General features: G+C 41.6%; 1 protein-coding gene across 2 annotated transcripts in view; it reads left to right on the plus strand.

The window, feature by feature from the left end:
• PTPN3 (protein tyrosine phosphatase non-receptor type 3) overlaps window positions 1-24,479 on the plus strand; it is a 206,214-nt gene that overhangs the window by 123,865 nt on the left and 57,870 nt on the right. The window lies entirely within an intron of this gene.

The following is a 24,479-nucleotide window of genomic DNA, read 5'->3' on the forward strand; positions in this document are numbered from 1 at the left end:
AAACTTTTGCAAGTTTTACTAAATATATTTTGGGATAGTCTCCATAGAAAGTAGTGATGTTGTAGCCATGTTGGCCCAGGATATCATAGATACAAGTTTGGTGAGGTAATATCTTTTATTGGACCAACTTCTGCTGGTGAAAGAGACAAGCCTTTGAGCTACACAGAGCAATTCTTCAGGTCTGGGAAAGATACAACTAAATAAAGGTGAAACAGATTGTTTAGCTTAAGTAGTTAACACACATGATAAGAGAGCATTTAAAGTGAAGGGGCCCGTAACACCTCTGCAATCTTAGGACAAAAACTGGGGGTTGGTGGGTTACTGTTGTAATAAGCCATAAATCCAGTGTCTTTATTAAGGCCATGATTTTTAGTGTCTAGCAAAGTTATGAGTTTAAGCTCCCAGGCTTGTCTTTTGAAGGTGTAGTGCATGCTTCCTTTGAGGACAAGGACTGAGAGGTCAGATGTAGAGTAGTTGTTTTGTGAAAAGTATTTGCCCATGGGTGATATTCATACTTCAAAATACATTCTCCTTTTGCCTGACAGAGTGTACGTTTATTTTCCTTCAGGGCATAGTATTTATAAGATACATATTTTCTCAAGTTAATGCCTGCTGAGAATAATGGCTGTAATATATTATTGTGTTTTGAATAAGTTAATTTTACTTGACACTGGCTAATATGCATTTTTTATCCAGAGACTTAGTGATGGGTGCATTTTTATAAATTGTGCAAATAATTAAAGTCAGCCTGAAGGAAATGGTTTTTATTGTCCAGTTATAGACAAGGGATTTAAGCAGTTGTGTTTTTGTTTGGATTCACAGGTTTTAGGAAGCAGTGAAAGACTGCAAACCTTCTTAGTCAGGTTCTTTAAGAAAGAGGTTTGATGTATATGAAACACTAGAGAAAAGATTAAAACAATAGTGTAGGTTAAAATGTGTAAATTCAGAGCAGCCAGAGGGTGGGAAAGATAAAAACACAGGTTAGTACTGTGGCACTGATAGATGAGCATGTAGATTAAGGTCTTGTCTACACTACACAGTTATCTCAACACAAGTCAGGTTTTGTTGACAAAACAGTGGAGGTGTGCACACAACAATGCTCCTCCCGCTGATTTAACTCTCCTGCTACTCCGACATAGTAAAACTACCTCAACAAGCGGCATAGAACTTTTTGCAACAAAGTTAGAGCAACACAGTTTCAGTGTAGACACTATGCTTGCTTATGTTGCCCTAAGTGGCCTCCAGGAGGTGTCCCATAATACCCATCATGACCACTCTGGTAAGCGGTTTCTACTCCGCTGCCCTGCAGCCAAGTATACAGTCATGCGCCCCTCTCCCTTTTAAGCCCCAGGAATTTTTGAAATTCCACTTCCTGTTTGCTCAGCGTGGACAGCTCACATCGTATATTCCCAGCTGACCATGCCAACTTTCTGCAGCAAATGGGCTCCCACGTGGAGTACACCAGAGTTGCTGGATCTGTTGGGTCTTTGGGGAGAGGAGGTTGTACAGTCGCAGCTCCAATCCAGCCGTAGGAGCTTTGACACCTACGAGTAGATTACTTGTGGCATGAATGAGAAGGGGCACACAAGGGACATGTAGCAGTGCCATGCTAATATAAAGGATCTGAGGCAGGCATACCAGAAGGCAAGGGGAGGCCAACCATCGCTCTGCTGTGGCACTGAAAATATGCCACTTCTACAAGGAGCTGCACCCCATACTCTGCGACCCCACTTCCACTGTCAACATCCCCATGGATACTTTGGGGGTGACTGGAGGCAGTGGCCAGCAGAGCCTACCCCAAGGATTAAGTGGTGGATGAGGAGGTCAAGTTGAAGATGGATGTGGGACAGGAAACAGGGTCATCTGGTGGCATGGTGAGCCAGGACCTCTTTTTGACTCTGGAGGGGTCTAGCCAGTCCCAGAAGTCCAGCTCTGGTGTGCCTGACGCAGGAGAGGGGAGCTCCGGTAAGTACTCATTTTTCTTTGATGGAGTACTCTTACATGAGATAGAGGTGTCCTTTATTTTGTCACATGGTGCACGTGGGAGAAGGGATCAAAATTAACTCACTTGGTATTGTTTGTATCTGCTTCGCATTCCTATGTGGGGCCCTGCGGAGAAGTTTGTTAATGCACACTGAGATCTCCCAGGAATCTTCCATAGAGATCTGTAGGAAACTTTCCTGCACATACTCTGCAATCCTCTGCCAAAGGTTCCTTGGCAGAGCTGCTTTATTTCTTCCCCTGTTGTAGGAAACTTTGCCATGCCAATTGGCAGTTAGTTCTGGAGGAACCAAAGCAGCACACAGGCGAGCAGCATATGGACCCAGTCTGAAGCCACACACATGCAGGAGATGCAACCTTGTATCTTTGGTTACCCTCAGTAGCGTTATTTCAGCTTCAATTGTCCCCACCTGTGGAAAACGGTGCCAGTATTCAGAATGGTATCCCCAGGCACTTGTACTGATCCCCTTCTTAAACCACCCAGACCCTTTGTACCATCTTGCGCGCACACACACATGGGCTGAACTCACCATGTTTAGTGCTCTAGCCATCCTGCGTGCTTGCCAAGGGAAAGAGGTGTATTCTACTTTTATCATTCAAGACTCTGAGTTCACACACAATACTGACTCTGTGTATTGCTGCTTTTGCTTCTGCAGATGTGCCGTTAAGGGCCAGTTTCTACACACCGGTGGATCTCCTCTGTCGGATAAGGAGGCAAATGAGGAGGAGTAAGGAGGACATATTTCAGGAATTGCTGCAATCATCAGATCTGGCCAATAGTGAGCACAGACTGTGGAGAGAGAATAAACGAGAAACTACAAATGGATAACCAGGAGAGGAAACATGGTTAGGAACCATTAATAAAGCTCACGGAGGACCAAACAGAGATGCTGAGGTCCCTGATTTTGCTGCAGGCAGAACACATGCGTGCTTGAGTCCCCCTGCAGCTCATACAGAACTGCTTTCCTTGCCCTTCCCAAACTCCCCACACATATTCCTTTCACGTTTCCGGCACATTGTAGTACCCACTGCACTCCACCCGTAGGGACATTTTCAATAACGACAGCTGGACTTACACACAGCTGTGAGACCCTCACTTCAGAGAGTTCTGCTCACTGTCACGTCCTTGTAAGAAATGTTAATCTGTGTATTGCTGTTTAATAAAAATTGAGTTTTACAAAGATAGTGATTCTTTATTTTTGATCTAAACAGGCTGGCTGCAACAGAAATTCGTACATAGTGGCAAACACCACATTTGCAAACTACAGTTAATGCGCAGGCAGGAATCCTTACAGGGGTCATTCAAGGTGGCAAGTAAACAATGCCTGGCTCAATTCATTACAGAAAAACACATTACTGGGGCTCTTTGTCAAAGTGCTGCTTCAAAGCCTCCCTGATTTGAATAGTCCCCCCTCCTCCGTTGAGCCCCTCGTATAGCCCTGGTGTCTGGCTGTTCAAAATCAGCCACCAGACTATCCACCTCAACGCTCCACCTCTGGGGAAACTTTTCCCCCTTAGCTTCACTTATTCAGAGCACAACAGGCTGCTGTGACTATGGGAATATTTTCCTCCTTGAGGTCTAACCTGCCAAAAAGGCAGCGCCAGCGACCATTTAATCTACCAGACACACATTCTGCACCTGCTGAGCCTGTTGTTGAAGTGCTCCTTGCTGCTGTCAAAGTTTCCGGTGTATGACTTCATGAGCCACAGGAGTAAGGGGTACTCTAGGTCTCTATGATCACTAGGGGCATTTCCACATCCCCTATTGGAATCTTCTGGTCTGGAAAGAAAGTCACTGCATGCAGCTTTCCATACAGGCCAGTGTTCCTGAAGATACATGTGTCATGCACCTTTCCTGACTACCCCGTGTTGATGTCAGTTAAACGACCCCGGTGATCCACCAGCACCTGCAATACCTAGAGAAGTAGCCCTTTCTGTTGATGTACTCTGTCACAAGATGGTCTGGGACCAAAATTAGGATATACGTGCCATCTATTGCCCCACCGCAGTTAAGGAATCCTATTGCCGCAAAGCCATCCATCATGTCCTGCACATTGCCCAGAGTCACAGTCCTTTGTAGCAAGAGGTGATTAATGGCCGTGCACATTTGCATCACCACAACCCCCATGGTGGACTTCCCAACTCCAAACTGATTTGTGACTGACTGGTAGCAGTCTGGAGTTGCCGGCTTCCACACAGTGATTGCCACTCACTTCTCCACCATTAGGGCAGCTCTCATTTTGGTGTCCTTGTGCTGTCGGGTGGGGGTGAACTCTGCACAGAGTTCAAGGAAGGTGGCTTTGTGCATACGAAAGTTCTGCCGCCACTGCTCATGATCCCATACCTGCAACAGAATCTGAACCCACCACTCGGTGCTTGTTTCCTGAGCCCAATAATGATGGTCGACCGTATACAGCTGCTCCGTGAATGCCAACATCAATCCTGAATTGTTTCTTTCCATGGCACACTGCAGGGCAGGCAGCACAGATTCCTGTTCAGATTCGCAGATCATGAAACGCTGCAGGATCAGCTGTGTTATGTTCATAATGCTTATCACAAGACTGGTGAGCAGTGCAGGATCCATGTGTTCAGGCAGAGATGGCAGGTGCAAAGTTTACAGGGGCAATTGGAAAAGGTATAAAATGCACTCTGAAGCCCTTGGAATGATGGGATGGAGAAAACTGCATCATGGGGGCAGTGATCCCACCCCTGTGATGCTCTACGATCCATTCCCAGAACTCCTACTGGGGGAGAGTGGCGATTTGCACCGTGGGATAGCTTCGGTCACTGCTCTCTGCTGGTGCTAGAGTACTAACTGTGGATGCGCTCCACCGACACAAGGAGCGTTGTGTGAACATGCCCAAGTGATGTAATTACAGTGGTTTATAATCATCGACCTAACTTAAATCAACTCAACTCTGTTGTGTTGACATGGCCTAAGAAGGGCATCCCAGTATAACCAGCTGCAGCTAGACCAAAACAGTGGCTCTAGTGAAATGCAAAATATATGGGGAAGGAATCCATAACTCAGTGGTGGAACTGAGTGATTCCAATCTGCTGTGTGTGTCATAACTGTCTGACCATTTGTCCACATGAGTGGTGAAGTAGGCTGTGTTCAGCACTTAATTTCAAGGTCTTTGTAACTTTGTCATCCCATTGTGCACACATGTGGAACATCTGATTCTGAACAATACTTTCTACATGGCACCTGATATCAGAGTCTGGGAGAATGTATAACTGAGTGATCCAAAGGATACTACAGCTAAAGGGACCTGGATCCAGCCAGATCATAATGCCAGTGAATTGAGCAAGTTGTTTGGTGGTGGAATGGCATGGGTCGTGTTTCTTGTCTCTCAATCATTTTCTTTAAAATGAACTGCTCTAGGGGATATGGGATATTTCACATCTGTGTGGTAAAGTAATTGATGGACTATGTAACATTTTGAGTGTTCTAGGGACATTGACATTGAACTTCAATGTAGTGTCATGGATGTTTGTATGTACTAACAGCTGTACAAGAAGTATTAATCATTTGCCTCATTTGACTGCGAAGAATATTCAGGCCTCAGGGTTTTTTGAATCATTGCCTGTTGGGTCACTCCTGGTCTTCTCCACTAGTAATAGATGTCATGTGCATCTGCAATGCACAGGTAAGCACTGGAGAGATCTCTCTCTTTCCTCCCTTTCCCCTAGATATTGATCAGATGGCTCCGGATATTAAACTTTCCATGTCAGTAAAGAATCAGTTATCTTTCTTTTGAATGTGTCACACTGGCATGTCTGTCAGGCTGTTGTCATCCCTTTCAGATATATATATTAGTAGGATTTCTCACTTAGAGCTGCCTTTCTTAACAATGTTGATTTGCCTCATGTTCCTATATGAATTCTGTAATACGTTGTCTCTGTACAATTTGAGAGATCAGCATCAGCTGGAGAGATACCACTTCCCATCCTCCTACCTTCTCCCCGCCCAAAAAACCCTCCAAAACTCCCTTAAAATCTGTGTACAAGGATTGCTTTTGACAGGCATTCCTAAATTTAGATTGTGTTCTTAATCACTATCTGACCCTGTATCTGAAGCTGTTTGGAATGAGTGACTGGAGCGAACTCTTGCGCAAATACGAGTATCAGAATTATCAGCTGTCTCTACTAGCACAATGTATGTATACTGACCCAAAGAGGGACATACTGCATTGTGTGGTGAGTAATGGAAATGCGTTTGAATTTTTTCACTGCTTTGCCTCTGGCAATGTCTTGTGCTGTCTCATTTTATGTAGCTTGGTTTTTGAGGAGGGACTGGGAACTGGCTTGTCTTCTTGAATTTGTTTGTTTTTGTTGGAAATCATATCATGTGATTGGCTATGCTCTGTATAAATGATGCAGCCACGTATGGATTCCTCTGTGCCAGACAGCAAAAAGGCCTCCGTTACTCTTTGCTTCCTCTTAATGCTACATGCATTGCTCTTCACAGAGCTACTGCTGTGTACCAGATCCCTTGCTGGATAGATTTCTATCAGAGGACTGTACCAGACATTGGCAAGCTGGACTAAATTCTGTGGCAAGATTTTAGCTTCTTCAAAACTGCTTCTCGGTAGAGGGAAAATTCTCTGACAGTTTTTTTCATTTTAACCTAAAAACAATTTTTAAAAAGTATGTTTCAATGAATTTTAAAATGGACAATTCAATCACTAGTGTAGCCCCTGTATTAATTTTGATGTTTATTTTAGGCTGTAGCCACATTTCCAGTTCTCTATTATGCCAAAGATTTTTGTATTAACACAGTTGCATTGCACAGGCTATTGGGTTTGGATTGGACCCGAGGGGAACTTGGGGCTTGTGGCACATGGAGAGGCATGAGAGCAATTTGAAATTGATGATTAGTTGGATGTTTCTGCTAAAATGATCAGCAATGAAATACTTAACAATATTGCCATTTAAATTGTCTTCTGTAGATTTCAAAGTTAAAATTTCATTGATATGAATGGGGTAGTTCATATATCTAAGACATTGCTTTAGGCTGTCTGCAGGCTCAGGAAGATAACATTCCATTGGTTTACACTCTTGACATTTTCAAGATTGTTTGCAACAATAAGGGTTAGAAATATAATGATTTAAAAAATGAAAATTTAGATTCTGAAACACAATTCTGCGGCCAGGGTGGATTCTGCAGCAAATTCCATGGCTGTACAATCACACATTAAGTCTTTACTATAAATCCCTTGAACAGGAACCCAATGAATAGTGGAAGTACAAGGTAAATGGAAGAGCCTTATTATAAATAGCAACATTTTTGGATATATAGCTTTCTAGAAATCAACTGGTGCTCTCACATGAATTTCTGTGTGTAATGCTGCAGTGCATCTGAGTATATACATCATATGCTGGCACTGCTGCAGATAAATTCTGCATACTCCTCTGATATAGATTGATGTATATGTAAATATTGAACTGGAACTGAAAATCATTCAGTTTATAAATTTCTCTAATTAAAAAGTAGCACTGATATTTCCTTGTAAGTATCTTCTAAATAATTGGACTCCTGGACGTTAACTGAAGTGGAAAGGGCAAGTAGCTATATGATGCTTTTTCCTTTTGTGCAGAAATTCTCCTCTGACTGCATCAAAGTGCAGGGTTGCAGTGTGCAGATTGTGTAACTTGGGGAAGAGGAATCCGGTGGCACCTTAAAGACTAACAGATTTATTTGGGCCTAAGCTTTCGTGGGTAAAAGACCTCATGTTTTTTTACCCACGAAAGCTTATGCCCAAATAAATCTGTTAGTCTTTAAGGTGCCACCGGACTCCTTGTTGTTTTTGTGGATACAGACTACGGCTACCCCCTGATACTTGGGGAAGAGGTGGCCACAGTGGAAAGGGATCCTTCTTTCCTCATATTTTTCTCTTCTTTTCCAGCCTCTTTCCTAGTCTCCACGTGGCTGGAATGGGTCAGGTTGGGCCTGCTTACCTACTTCCCATGTTGTTGCTGCTCTAAAAATTGCTTCAGATGCACAGGGTAATGGCCTTCTGTAGGCCTTGAATCCCACAAGCTGTGCTCACAAGATTTTCAATCAACAATTCATTTTCCATACACATGCATTGTTTGCATATTAGATCCAACTTGGATCCCAAACTAGGGCCACAGCAGCAGATCTCAACCAGTGGTTCTAATAGATTATTTCCTTTCCCCCACCAATATAATTCAGGGGCAAGATACATTTGAATCTTGAGCCTGTCCCTCCTATTAATCTCTGAAAAGAGATGATAATGAAAATGCTGACACAATTTTAGATTTAACAGCACTACCAGGTGCTAACTATATTTAAAAAAAAAAAAGAAGAAGTCTGGATTTCAAGAATGCCACAAGGGCAAAACCAGTCTCTGCAGATGTTTCCTTCAGTTGTTTGTGAAGGTGAGGTATTTACTACTGTTTTCTATTGTTTTAGTTGTCCCTTTCCCCTTGGGATTTTCCTCAGCTTTATTTTATCTTCATCAGTTCTTAGAATAGAGCACTCTGGTAGTTTATATAAAAATTAGGTGATTTTTTTTCTTTAAAGCTTGACATAGATTGTAAGGTATTTAGGGCAAGCAGCTTTATGATCAGTACTTACTGAGCATCCTATAGAAAATGAAAGGCATAAGGATGACATCTTTCTAGATAGGTTTACTGTGAAGCGAGGAGGGTGGGTTACCTACTATTTTAAAGCATTCATCAGTGGTAAATGAACCAATGGCAAGTTTATTCGCTCTCCAAGCAAGGTCGCTGTTTCTTGATGAAAAAGTTAATTGGTTACTCTGGTGAGTTTTATTCACATGTTTTCATTTTCAGTGTTTAAAATGTGTTGGTTGTAATTTATTACAAAATGGGAACATGAATGTGTTGAGAAAATGTGGAATGCCATGTAGCTGTGGCTTTCAGGGAACAGATGGTCCAGTCATTCATACTTAAAATATTTTATCATATTAGTGGGTAATTAAGTATTAGAAATATCATCAAATTGAGCTGTGAATGTCAAAAGGGTGTGTGTGTATACAGATATATAAAAAACCTCCTGTGCTACAAAAGACTTTCAGTGGAGCTCTATCTTGGTCGTTATTTTAACAGATGGATTTGACCATTTTCCCGATTTACAAACTTCTTTCTGACAGCTTGTTAATATTAGCAGTTACCTTTTTGCTTTTTAAAATGATTGTAAAATGATGCATTGACTTTTTCATAAGAAATAATGAGAATGAATTAACTGAAGTGCATACATGAAATATGAAAAAAGCCATTGAAAAATATCAGTAAAAAAATAATTTGAATCAACATGTGTGTCCAAAAATAGCACTCAGTTGGAAACTTGCTTCACTTTTGTGTCCAAATGTTTGATTGGACCTTTGTCATTTACAAATTATTAATCCAGCTCTAAAGATCTCCCTCTGATGCAAATAGAATTATATTAAAACAGGTGAAGTTGTATTTTATAACTGTTGGATTACATCACAAAGTGACATGATGTGAATTTTGGAGTAGACTTCTTTTACATCAGCTAACTTCTGACAACTTGGATTTTATTTAAACTTTGAAAATATAGCTACTATGTACTGTGGTTTTTTTTAAAAAAAATAAAGGTAATATCTATTTTTAAAAGATTATGCATTTTTCATAACATACTTTTCCATCATGAAACTAACAACTTACTTCAAAATACAGATATTTGTATGTTTCCTTTTTATTTAGATTATTGAACAAATATATAAGTAAATTAAGCTCAAATGACACTGTAAATAGGTATTCTCTCCATCCTGCTGCTAAATATTATACACGGTTTTTATTATCCAAGTCCCAAGGCAGGACTGGACTCAGAAATGTAAATTCTGTCCCTCTTAAACTGGCTCTTCTCGGGGTTCCTTCCTGCAGAACTTTGACCTACCTTCTAGCTCTCTTGCTTTTCTCCACTGTGTGTCCTTCTGAGTTACTACTGAGGGTACGTCTACACTACCCGCCGGATCGGCGGGTAGTGATCGATCTATGGGGGATCGATTTATCGTGTCTAGTGTAGACGCAATAAATTGATCCCCGATCGGTCTGCCGTCGACTCCTGTACTCCACCGTGGCGAGAGGTGGAAGCGGAATCGACAGGGGAGTGGCAGCAGTCGACCCCGCGCCGTGAGGACGCGAGGTAAGTCGACCTAAGATACATTGACTTCAGCTACGCTATTCTCATAGCTGAAGTTGCGTATCTTAGGTCGATCCCTCCCTCTCTCGCCCCTCCTCCCCCCAGTGTAGACCAGGCCTGAGACCTAGCAGGTCTGCCTGCCATTGAGAGTCAGCAGAATAGTTCTGTACCTCCACACAGGTCCTAGCCAATTACCATGTCAAAGGCACATTCATGGTTGACAACTTCCTTAAATAGTAGCTTCCAAATGCATGGACTAACAATACCTTAATTACTGGTGATGGGTTTTTCATTTTGTTTTCAGTCTAAGAACTGGGTTTCTTGAGGTTATAGATGTGAATAGAAAAGCTGTCTCTTAATGCTCCTTTCCACAGTTCTTGTCTATTTCAGTCTCCTGCCAGCTTACAAAAACAGAACTGCCAGAGAGCACAAAATATGTGTTGCATGCCTGTTTGTCCACCTGCAATCTCAGACATTTCAGTATTTTGTGTAAGTTGTGGTTAAATTCCAAGTCTATCAGCTAGTATTTTTAAAAAGTTGTGCAAGGCCTTGTTTTGAAAACTGGATAGGTTGTGCTGTTTAAAAAAATAAGTATGTTAAAAAAAAGACTGGGCAATGGGATGCTGTCATTTTAGTGGTTTGTAGGTTTTGACAGCATCTCTTTAAATAGACTTATTAAATTATTGGCACTAAATATCAATTTAAAATAAACAAATTCTCTTGGTTTTTTGTAATATAGTACTGTTGGTTTACAGTGTGTGCCATGTCCTGGATTCCTAGCCTGAAAAGACTACAGTTTAAAATGAGCATTGGCTTCATTATATCATTATGGATTTTGATTAATCTTAATAAGTGGAATAAGTAGCACTCATAATTGCTTCTGAGACACTTCTAATCCTTATAAATAAATATGCACTGCTCCATAGCCTCTCCTCTGTGGCCTTTTGCTCTGGCTGTATAATCTTCTGTCAGGCTTTCCACAAAGGTACCTATGATATGGAGCTCAAAGGACCAGGAGCTAGTGGTTATTATACCCAACTTCCGGCCCCTTGTCTCTGTATCAGGGTGATAGTGGTGCCTGTTCCTATCTTAAGCCAGGAATCTTTGGCTTTCCACACACTTCTGGGTCAAGACCCTTAATGGGTTGTGGTAGGGGGACCCAGACACTTGCTCTCCACTGGGTCCCAGCCCAGGGCCCTGTAGGAAGTAACAGTGGCAGAGTCCTTCCTGCAGTGAGTCTAAGTTGCTTTCCTGGGGTATTTCCTGCCTATAGATCCCTTCAGTTTGGTTCATGGCCCTTATACGCCAGCCAGCCAATCACCTCACAACAGAAGAGTCCAAAGGTAGGGTCCTGCTGGACCTGTGAGTTCTCAAGGGGGCGATGGTTAGAGAAGGCTCTGCTTGAGGACATTACCCAATTGGTGGTCCCCACTCAGGCTCACTCTTCTGTCTGGCTTGCTGGAGAAGAATTCCTCACTCTTGTAGCCCATCCACCACCCTTTGCCTGGGCTTCTGAGCTCCTTTTTAACCCTCTCCTCCAGTCAGAGCATACTCGCCAGGCCCGGAGGGGTAGGGTGGGGCTACGTGGGCCCTGTATTGCCCTTATACCCCTTGGGGCACAGTGTTGCAAGTGTACACCCTATCACAATACTATGTAATTGTTCTGTAACTTCAAAAATTATTAGCAAACCTTGTTTACTCATCAGCACTATAATTTTACTCCTTCAACTACCCAACTGTGCTTCCTCCTTATCAACACACTCTGCAGTTTGTCATTTCTTTCCACTGTAAAAGTGCCTCAGTACCATTGTGGCTGAGCAGTCTCCCCCTCCTCTCAAGCATCCACCAGTTCTGTCCCCTAGCATCCACTCAATTCTCCTGTAATCTCCAGCATTTCCACCCCTGAACATTATCATCTGTCTTTCAGAGATCAACACTCCTTCCTTGAACTCTATATTGTCTTCTCTACTCCCATTTTGCCACCCCACTCCAGCTCATATCACTGCCATCTTCAGCTTCGCCATGTCTACTGATACTCCTGCCTTATCTAAAGTGCAGCCATCACTGCTTCTCAGGGAACCCCTCCTTGATCTCAATACTCTTAACAACTGTCTCCTCAAATCCAGTTAGCTCTCTCTGCAATCTTCTCTCATGTCTTCTAATTCCGGATTGTTCAGAGATCTTTGATCAATTCTATTCTGGCTGTCTCCCACTCTCAGGACTGAGTGGCCATTACATGCTTTCCACTTTGCTAAACAGGATTTCTTTACAGTTTTCCTTCTTGACCTCAGGGCACTGTTGGCCATACTGATGATAAACTTTTAAAAGCTTTTGATTTTATGCTGATGTCTCTGGCTGCTGCTTCTTCGTCCTGCTTCACTTGTCTCTTTTCTTTCTGCTCTTTCTTGATCTTGAAGTACATTTCAGACAAGAACCAGCTCTTCGGTGGGTTCCTCAGGCTTTGTTCTCGTTCCTCTGCACACCTATATCTCCCACCTTCCCTACTATATTATTTCAAAATTGAATCCCCTCATCAGTTCTGTGCTGTTGACACTCAGTTCTCTTGCTCCTTTAAATCTGTCCCTGATCTCTTCTTTGTCTCCATGCATATCTTTCTTGAATATATCATCTGGCCGTGCCTTTATTTTCTTCATCTGAATGACACCAAGATGGACGTTCTTTTATTTGGCAGGAAAAAATATGGTCTCGTCTGTAGTTTTAAGCTGTGATAGCCATTTTTTTTCAGCTTGATAAATGTGGAGTGGATCCTTGATACTGAGCTCTTTCCCGCCCCCCCCCCCTACATCTAGTATACTGGAAATCTACTATCAAGTCTCAAACATATCCTGTATCTGATGCTGCTTCAATGCTTACTCCTCTGATTTGTTCCTCCATACGTTTGTTCATTCTTTCCTTGATAACTAAAATTCTTCTGAAGCCTCTTAGCATATCTTGGACACCTTCACACCTCTGCATGGTCACATCATTCCATCCTGAAAGTCTTCAAGGACCTTAATGTATATGCCCTCCTCTCCTTCCTTGTTCTTGTGTTAGCACTTGGAAAGTGTAAAGTGCTGCACAAACATTAACATGTACCTTTTGCCTTCCTGCCAATTCAGATCTGTCCTTTGTTGGAGGTCATAACATAAGAACATAAGAAAGGCCGTACCGGGTCAGACCAAAGGTCCATCTAGCCCAGTATCCTGTCTACCGACAGTGGCCAATGCCAGGTGCCCCAGAGGGAGTGAACCTAACAGGCAATGATCAAGTGATCTCTCTCCTGCCATCCATCTCCACCCTCTGACAGGTCACATTTTTGTTGCAGCACCCTCATCCCCTGATGAGTTATTAACACTTCATACTTTTTAAAAATAAAACTAAAAACCTATCCCGTTTTTATGCTATTTATAAACTTGCGGAAATTATAGATATGTCACAAAAGAACAAACTAGCAATGTATATTTAAAAAATAGCACTGATATAGCTTTGTTCAACATCTTTAGCACCTACATATCCTAGTATTATTACTAATTATTTTCCCTCCTTTATTTTTGTATGAATTTAGCATTTGTGAAAGGTTGCCAGAATGATAGCCCTAGAGAATTAAGTCACTAACTGTGCCACAGAAAATGTAGCAGTTAGTGACCATGCACATTTGCACACTGTCCTACAATGTGCCTGTACTCTGACTTATGAAGGAACACTATAAGAAGAGGGGGAAATTCTCTTTCTATGGCTATTAATTTGTGATGTTTTCTGAAACTCTGGTGGCAGTTAGTCCCAAAATTTGGTGATATGTGTTGTGATATGACCACCTGTCCACTAGGTATTGGACTGAGATCCTCAAACTCATTCCATACAGAACACAGAATAGCCATGGAATAGGGCTGGTCTAAACTGGGACAATGCATTGCACTGGGAAGCACGTTAAAACATTTTCACTAACATGGTGTTAAACATGACTTTGACATTAGTGTGGACAAGAAGAGTAGTGTTTAAAATATTTTTAACGTGCCGTAATTTAATTTTACCATGAGCAGCTTGCATGTTTTTAAACATAACTCTTTGTCCAGACCAAGGATAAAGTTGTGTTTAACACCATGTTTGTTAAAACCTGTTATGTTTTCCAACATGATGCATTTTTCAGTGTAGACATACATCTAAAGGACCACAACTTTGGATCATTACTTTTTAGGAGAGGACTTGAATGGGGAGACTTAAAAAGAACGTGTTTACAGATATCTCCAAAACCTACGTATTCTGTCCTGCTTGCAGAAAAATAACCTTTTAACCATTCCCTGTACCAGCACCCGCTGTTATCACCTATTCCTTCAAACTTATCCTAGCTTACTCTCCCCACCTATTCATTTTCTTTGTGTAACATAATGTAAGTCATTGCTTTTAATTGAGATTTGAATGCCTTGTAAAGTTATATTGTCTACCATAATATTTTCCTTTACCTTTTTCATATTTAACTGTTAGTGAACTCCTATTTTATGCAGACATCTCTCATCCTTCCAGATTTTGGAACGGAGTTGCTATATAGACAAAATATGTAGGCCACGTAATGGATTTTTTAAAAAAAGTGATATGCACTCATTCCTAGTCCTACATCTAATTTCCATCTGAATGCCTGAGTAATTATTTAGAACTAATGTTTAAGAGAACAATAGATAATAGAAGAGACTGAAAGTGGCAAGTGACACCTAGGCGTCAGTATTTAATGTTGTTTTAAAATTGAATTAAGTAAAAAAGGGAACATTTTAGCTTTGACAGAAAATGCGTTACAAAAAGCCCTTTTCCCCCCATACTGATGTATACAGTCAGACTTCTAATTATTAAAAAAACTAAGTTCAGAATACTGAAGGACTCTGAAGGAAAATTTGAAATAGAGGCAAGGCATTGTCTATGAGCAAGTGTTACTGGTATATGCTGTAATAGCTTTCATGAAGCAAATATTCATCCTGTCACAATACAGCTTTGTAAGTCAAATATTGTACTAAATAGGCAGTTGTGACAGCGCCCAACTCCCATCCCTCTAAAAAGAGAGGAGGTTGATGGCAGAGAAGTTTCGGTAAAGGATCCTTACCTCATAAATGCACTTTCCTCTTGATCTGTGAGAGCCGGGATTCAGTGACTTTCCAAACACGCTACAGAGCTTATCTGTTTTCCTTGGCTTGTACCAGAGGTGAGAGAGAGGATGGTTAGGTTCTAGAGTGCTTGATTAAGGATTAGTTGGTTATGTGGGAGATCTCCATTTTTTCATTACGTGGTATAATTGTTTTTTTATTCTGTCCAGTATCCAAAGTACTTGAATAGTTACTTTCTATAAATTAAAAAAAAAAAAACATGACTATTCTATTATAACTTTGTTAGAAAAGAGACTGAATAGTTCATAGTTGCACATGTAGAGCTGCAATGATCCAATTGGGCAGACAATTAATATTCATTCCACAGAGAGAGTAAACATGGTACCTTTCCCTTTGTTAGGTAGTACATAGAGAAGTATTGTCAGGAAGTAAGTAATGCAAGGTAGCACTCTTAGTTAATCATTTCTGTGATGGTTAGGTATTTACCACTGACCAAGGGGCAGAGGTGAAAGTAAGCCGGTACGGTGTACCGGCAAGAGCTGGTATGCCGTGCGGGACCAGACTAAATCGCCAGCCTGGGGAAGCCAAAGGGCCCGAGGCTCCCTGCAACAGCTGGAGCCCAGGGCCCTTTAAATCACCACCGGAGCCCTGCCGCCGTGATGTCGGGTAGCGGCGGCAGTGGTGCTTGGGTGGCGCTTTAAAGGGCCCGGGGCTCCCCACAGCGGCCGGAGCCCCCCACAGCGGCCGGAGCCCCTGGCTCTTTAAAACGCTGCCCCAGCCTGGCTGACGGAGCCCCGGGGTAGCAGCGGCAGGGCTGCGGCGGCGATTTAAAGAGCCCGGAGCTCCGCTGAGGTAGCGGCGGCCCGGGCCCTTTAAATCGCCCCTGAGCCCCGGGGCTCCCAGCCGCCTCTGCAGCGGGGAGCTCCAGGGGTGATTTAAAGGCCCCGGGGCTCCCAGCTGCAGCCGGAGCCCCAGGGCCTTTAAATCTTGATTTAAAGGCCCCGCCTCTTCCAGTTGAGGCTACACCTCTTCTGGTTGAGGCCAAGCCCCTTCTCAGGACTCCAGCATACCGGTAAGTCCTTTAACTTACTTTCACCCCTGCCAAGGGGAGTGGTATAGGATGGAAGGAAGAAATTGTGAATCAGTTTTTAAAAATGTGTATCTCCAGGTTTTCTAAATCAACACTTAACTTGCACCTTACCTTCATCCAAGGGGTAGCCATGTTAGTCTGTATCCACAAAAACAACGAGGAGTCCGGTGGAACCTTAAAGACTAACAGATTTACTTGGGCATCAGCTTTATGGGTAAAAAACCCACTTCTTCAGATAGAAGTGGAGTTTTTTACCCATGAAAGCTTATGCCCAAATAAATCTGTTAGTCTTTAAGGTGCCACCAGACTCCTCCTTACCTTCATGTTATCCTAATGGTTAACATTCTTCAGTCTAATTTTTGTGCCTGATGTTTAATTAAATGTTAGAAAAGCAAAAAGGACTTGAGGTATTCATTCCTTTTTTTAAATTCTATTTTGAGAAAATATCAAAGTTGAATTAAAAGGCACCATAACATGGTCACCGTAGCACTGTTCCTCCACCATACTCATCTGCTCTGCTCTTATTGTAAGCAAAAAAGGGTATTCAGTTGCACACAGGATTCTTTTATATTTCAGTTTAGTACCCCTTCCTCTTTACAAGAGCAGAGCAGTCTGAGGGGACATTCAGCATGTTTACTTTCTGGTGTTCAGAGGTTTGAGGCTTTGGGGGAAAAAATTGATTAAAGTGACTTAATGAAATAAAACTATTACCTCCTCTCCCACCCACCTTTTTTTCTTCTTCACACTTAGTGAGGTGTAAGTATGGTATAACCTTCTACACCTGCACTAATTTGAGTGACCAATTTTTTAAAAAAGAATTATTTTGGTATGTCACTTCACTTAATGTGAAAGCTTTAATAGCTGATTTCCTTTTAAATAAATTTTAAGATCTTGGTCTAGATATAATTTAGTCCTGCCATGAGTGCAGAGGACTGGACTAGGTGACCTCTCGAAGTCCTTCCAGTTCTATCATTATAGACACTATGGATCTAGTTTGCAGCAATGCTTAATTATGGCTTTTACTCCCAGATGGCATTGTATAATATAGTTGATCTGTTTTAAACAATTGAATGCAAAAATACTTTTTTTTTTCTGTTTAAAGTTCATTACTATTTGGCATTCATTATAATATTTTCTACAATATCACTTAATTACTTCTAATTTAACCACCACAGTTCATGTAATTGTTTTTAACTAACTGAAATACACAGGTATATTTACACATGCTATTTCTAGAGATAACTACTATATAAGGATGTAGATAGTTGTTGTCCCAGATCCACCATCTGCAGAGTTGTAGATCAAAAAAGGCTTAGCCGCTCTTATTATTAACATTTGTTTATAACAACAACAGCATTCTTTTGGAACCTTTCAGGGACATAACCAAAAATAACAATAATTCCCTAAGGATTTTACAATCCAGGTTAGATACAGTGATGGGATGCAGGGAGATGACATCACATTGAGGAGGAGAGGGAGACATACACAAAACAAGGTGACAAAGTTGCTTGCAGGTAATATGATATTTAATCTACTTAGCTTAGTTGCTTGAACAGGCAGGCAAAAAAAAAAATCCTTGGAAAAGCCATGTGTTATTGTGTCAGCTCCCTGAAACCAATGCTCTTTGAGGTCCCTAGCACCTGTCCCATGAACTCATAATTTAGGACCAAACTGTGGTCAGCAGATCCCTTTCTAGTGATTTGTAGAATAAAATATCTAAGCAACAAGTGTCTGGCAGTGGACTAGGAAGTTGAAAGAGGACATTGTAAAAGAAAGACCATCATGTAGACTGAGCGGTCTGCAGAAGACAATGTGGAGAACTACTCTCATATAGAATATCTCCTTCTCACAGTGATATTCCCTATTCAATGAGACTGTAATCCCTAGAATATGACCTGCGGGTGGGATGAGGTGGGTGTCCACTAGTGCTTCTCCCAGTGGTGGTGTGCAGTTAGTTCCTCAGTGTTGGTTTTCTATTACCCCTTAACCAAATTCTGTGGCAAGGCCCATAGATGGCTGTAGCATTCTGGTGCAGCACTTGTGGGATGGTAAAACAATAGCATGTGTAACTCTGTTAAACTCCCCTTCTTTCTGCACCTCAGTTTAACTCTTCGCTGAAGCACAGACTAGAGTTCTCTCTGGTTGTGACTTTTCAGAAAGCATTGCACAGTGTCAAACCCTACGGCTGTTGTATGTGAAACCCTGATAACAGGTGCTAATAGTTCCAAGTCCATTTCAAAGAGAGACTGCCATACACTGTCTTACTAAAACATTTAATGCACACAGTAAACAGTATAAAATATGGTAAATGGTATTTGGAAAACTATGAATAACCTTTAAAGAAAAGCTATTAGTAAATCTATTGGTGTTTCTTTTACAGAGTTCCCCACTTTGTTTCTGTTACATACATTAAATATAAAGTTTCAAGATAACATCCTTTATACTTTAGCGCACACACACACACACAAACACATTCCCCTCTAATTTTCTCTGAGATGTTTTCTTAGTCTCTGTAGTGTGGCCATAATATGTTCTGTGTGTCACCTGGATTCCCCAGAGCTTGAGAAGAGTGGGAACATCTGTCTTTCAACACTTCAGAACCCGTCAGCAAACAGTCTGGGGATCTCCATAGCTAGTCGTATTCCAACCCTTGGGTTAACAGCTGACTGCTCCTCAGTTGCCGAGGAAACATAAATCTGCAGCCTGTGTTCAAAATGGCACAGATATTGGGATCAGCATATAAAACATCCATTCCCTTGATCTCTGTGAGGCTCTCACTCTATAGGGCACCATCTTCTCCCACTAAGCTCAGCTAAGTCAGGCAAGAATTTACAAACCCTCCCCAAAACTCAGCTCTGCCCCATTCTCTCTCTTTAAGTGAGGCAAAATCCCAGTTGAAAGCAGGTAGCTGATAGCTGGATATAAGTTCCACTGGCTCTGTAGCTTCTAGGGTAAAACATGCTCCCCTCAGCTCTCCCTCTAGGTCTATAACATAGACCACAATGGAGGAAACATCCCAATGGAGGGCTTCTCTAGTAAATAAAGCTGGAATAGCATTGCTCTGCATCCAAAGTTCTACAGGACTGGGATGCAGCCCTCACAGCACATCTCTTGGTCCTATGATGATCAGCTGCTGAGTCCACAGGGCTCTCTTTTTAACTCATATATTCATAACCTTTCCCCACCGCCCCACCTGATGCTCTGATATGCTCCGCTTTGGAGGGTGACCCACCAGGCGGATTGACCACAATGAAAAGTTCCTGTACAGGTTCAGAAACAGCTACTGAGCATGTCTAGTAACTGCCACACCCTAGTTCTGAATGCTCTGTGCCCTGACTGAGTTGCCCTCTATGTCCACCTCCCCACCCTCCAAACTGTTTCTCTCCCTTTGATGAGTCAAACAAGTTCAAATGCTGCAGTATATAAAGCATGTAAGTTACACAGGCAGAAGATCGGTGGTAGCTTCAGATACGTTTAAAAATCAGTTTTACTGAATTAAATATAAAAATGAATCATACGCTGGCTACGGTATTCCTCGTATTTAATTTGCTATTTTTAAAAAAAATCACTTTTCTGCAGAATTTTTTTATTCAGAATGCATAACTGTCTTGTAAAGGTCTTCCGGAGGGAAGCTAGAGGTTTTGTCAGCTGAGAAAGTTTGGGACAGCAGATGGGACCATGGGATAAGAACATTAGTTGTATGTTTCAGTGATCAAAAGTGAAATAATTAACAATGTTGGCATTTTAAATTGTCATTATTAGGTTTCAGGTTGATACACCATTGAGATAAAGGGAGCAATTTATACTTCCGGAAATGTTTCAGGCTGTCTGCAGTCATCTCTGTCCAATTTGTTTTTATGCTTGGTTCATATTACAGAAGGATTAGATATGCAAATATTTGTTAAAATATTTTAAAAGAAAGCTTATATTCTGGAGCACAATTTATCAGCATATTCCATGGCAGCAAAATCACAAAGCACATAGGGCTCTGCCCATAGCAACATCTGCTCTTGCAGAAAATGACAAAATGACCAATCTTTTCATCTCTGGACCTTGATATAGTGATCTGGCCCACTTAAGTAAAAACAACCGTGATAGACCAAAATGTGCTGGAAAATTTTCAGTAAGAGAACTTTTTCCTGACTTTTGGAAGAAGGCAGTTACTTACTTCTAGGGTGTTTATTCTAGATCTGTGTTCCAAATCTTCATCCAAGCTGCTGTGTTGGGGTTGGGAACCAGAACCATCAAGGTCTATGCCTCTTTATAGTTGGGTCGGGCTGTTGGTCTTGCTATATGCAACCCTGTTGTTTCCAAGACTGTGGACCACCAGTGATCTGTGGAGCAGTTGAAGGTCCACAGAGAGCTGACTGGTGACATGGTGCTGGCTCTCCTCCTTGCTTTCAGTTTTTCCATCACATTAAGAAAAGCTAAACATATATTAAATACTCTCCTAGTCTTTTCCATTTAAGCAATTGTTGTAGTTGACACAGGGATTTTATGATTGCAGAGAGGACCGGAGTGATTTATGCAATCATGAATGGGAGAGGAGCTGTCCACAAGTCAATATCTCTATTGAGATGTGGACCACATTTGAAAAAATCTTGAGAAACCCCTGCTCTTCCTGGTCAAGCTGCTCTGTAATGAACGCCAATTAACTTGCCTTTGCTCCCTGTACTGTGTCGTACACATGTGCATGCAGTTATGCTTTTGTCTGCAGGCTTTCTGTGTAAGCAGCCGTTCTGCCTTGCATTGTGGGGACAAGCATACTGCAACTCTGCTAACTGCAAGGGCTGTGCCACTTTCATTTGTGTCTTCAGCATGCGATTTTTGCAGAGCATCAGCGGTGCCTTCTGTAGTCTTTGTGGGCCATGACAAAGAGCTCCATCTTGAGTGATAGGGAGTATTTTATTAAACGATCTGAATCCTGACACTGCTGTGCACCAGTATAGTTTATGATTGCAGATAACAGTTTTTTGTTAGCTGGCTTTGTGCTAGAAATGAAATGCTGGGGTTAGTTTTAATATTTCTTGAGTGATCCACAAAATCTTTAATTATTTTCCTGGGTTCAGGTTCTACTTCCTGTATAAAATTAAGTTCTTAAATTGCTGTGAATACAGCACTCAGGCCTTGAAGTTCTTTTCTTAGATTAGAACTGTGGTGGGCTTTGTTCCAATTCTCCTGAAGATATTTATCCTATGTTCGCTTATTGTTTTTGACAGGTCATCTGAACAAGAATCACCAACGTGAGTTTTCTTATAAGCATACAAAAATTCTACTGTTGAAAGTAGGGATTTCAGATATGAACTAAAATTATGAACGAATGAAATCTTTGAAGCCTTTCTATTTAAATGGTTAGAAAAATGTCATTTTAGAGATCTTTTAAAAAATCCCCACACTAATCTTTAGAAATATGTTGAATTCTGACATGCCAGTAAGCATCTAAACATCGTAATTTGCAAAGAGTCACTTCTTTAAATTGCTCTGTAGAATATATAGTAAAAGTTTAATTATGCTAAAATCTGGTGGTGATTTATCTAGTAATTCTTTATATAGTACCACAAAACCTTAAATTAAGCAGTTTGGAAGTCACATCTATCCCTAGCACAGTGTTAACTTTTCCTGCACTGGGGAATCATTATGGACTGTAATCTGATGTTACAAGTGAAATGTGAAAATTTGCTATATTCCTCAAAGATTGTTAGTGTGATCCACTTACACATATAACTTTGGTATCTTCATAATACTGATTTATATTCGAGTCATAAATATCTTGAGGTATACAATATTAATGACAGTAATTACTAGAGAAACCAAAATCTTGAAGGTGCTGTTCCTATTTTACATGATGTGTCTGTTTATATAGTTCACTACTTTAAAAAATTTTCAGGGTTTAGCAAAGTGTTCTCATGAACAATAAGGACTACTGAAGACTGAAAAAGCTGAAAATTTAAGTATCTTTCTTGAACTGAATATTCTGTGACTGTTGTAAAAACACTCCATTCACCTTGTTGATGCGAAGTAGTAAAATTAAATGTCCCAAAACTTGGTTAACCACAGAGTTAAGGTTGCACAGTGGTGGCTTGTAACCTTTGAAAACATTGAGTTCAGCTTCACTCAGGCCTCTGAAAACTAGCAAATGAAGAAAAGAATGAAAGTAATGCAAACTTCTAAAAACCAGGAAATATGAATTTATCATACCTCCACTCTTCAACGCAACCTTAATTCTGTTCTCTTCAAGCAATGCCCCAAGACACAATAATACACATTTTAGCACTTTATTCTTACAGAAGCTACACAGTGCTCTGGGAATATAGCACCTGGGCATTATAGGACAAAGTCTAAAACCTTCTCTTGCTAAGGCAAAATTCATGTCTAGGTCAGGTGTAGCAAACAGGAGCTACTTGCACCTGGCCTATACTCAAACACTGAGCCTACTTCACACAAACCATCCCAGACTTTTTTAATATTACCACCCCTTCACCCTGACTCAGAGCATTCCTTCTGAGACATTACCTTCACTTACCCCTCACTAAGCACCAGAGACCACTGTTTTGTATGTCATCAGACTGCTGACAAGAAAATCCCCATGTGCATCTCTACTGATACAACCTCCAGAACACAGTGCTGAAATGAAGAATACCTAATCCGTCAAAGTAAACATGCACTCCTCCTTGTATTAGTGTAAAAGTTCTGCCAATCTGCTCCAACTAATCCTCCGCTGTTCAGTACAAGAAGTGAGGTAGTTGGAGTGCATGCAGATAAATGCTGGAATTCTAATTTTTGCACCGCCACAAATAATGGCACATTCTCTTAGAACTTCCTCATATCTACTTATTATTGCACCCTACCTCATCCCGAACCATTTCCAATGGCTGTTTCCAGCTCCAGGGAAAAGAGTTAAGGTTGCATTGTGGGGATGATGTGTACTTTAACTTAATTTTCTATGTCTTGGTTTTCAGAGGGTTGTTTTTGTTGCTCTAGCTCTTCTTATCCTGGTTTTCAGAAGTTTGGGTATAGCTGAATTCAATATTCTGGTATGGCAGAAGGCACTGCTGGGCAACCATAACTGCATTAACGAAGTTTTGGTGAAGTTCATTTCCTTGTCATTTTTAAGAATAGTTTCTCAGTATCCCCATGTTCCACAGCCCAGCTCTTCTTTTTTTTTTTTTACTGCCTCTGGCTCCTTGGCAACTATTGCCTTGGCCACAGGATGCACTGGCTGGATGTTAGTCACTTCATTGCCTCTGCATCATCTCAGTGTCTTCTTTCTCTCTGCCTGTATCACAGCCTGATTCTCCTCCTTCAGTTTACTTCCACAGGGAGAAGTGGGTGTTGGAATGGGACCCACAGGCTATGGAGCTGGAGAGAGAAGGCAGGAACTATGCAAGGACTATAATGGAGTCAGTGGGGAACATTTTTTGAAGATAAACAGAGCGAGGGGGGAAATGGATGAGAGAGGGTTTTGGGGGACAGAGTTCAAAGCCCCCAACATTCCTACTGCACAGCTTTCCTTTGCACCCCACTCTTTCCTGCACTGCTCCGACAACCCTTTAATTGCTCCTAAATTCTTCCACACTGCTCAGAATTCCCCACCACTGGTCCGACACTGCTCCATGACTTCCAGTGGTCACCTCCTCGTGCCCACTGCTCTGACTACCCCCCCCCGCCTACAAACCCCCACTACTCTGACCCCTGCTCCTCCCTTACGTGCACATACTGGTTCCGCCCTCATACTTGCCAAGTCCACTACCCCAGAGCTGAGCCTAGTGTATGGGGAAGGAGCTCTACAAATCAATCTGCAGCATAGGAAGCTCAGAGAAGTGTGAAGTGGCTCATTAATATCAGTGAGGTGTTCTGTGCTGAATGAAAACATCCCCACTACTATCTCAGTGCTGTGTACTGTGCCATTTTACTGAACACCCAGCTCCCCACTCTTCCTCAGTTTTAAAGGGGGGAAAGAAATAGGAGCTATGGATGTGGGAAAGCTCGGGGGGGGGGGAGAGGCAGAGATGTAACTTCTATAAACTTTATCTTTAACAACTTTTTCAGTATTTTCAATATTGCTTCCCCAGCAGCTGGGATAAATGCCAAGTGACTGAGATCAGTTTCAGGAGGATTAGAGTCATAGTTTGAGCCCCAGATG

The sequence above is a fragment of the Emys orbicularis genome, chromosome 2, assembly GCF_028017835.1.
Source record: "Emys orbicularis isolate rEmyOrb1 chromosome 2, rEmyOrb1.hap1, whole genome shotgun sequence".
Classification (NCBI taxonomy): Eukaryota; Metazoa; Chordata; order Testudines; family Emydidae; genus Emys; species Emys orbicularis.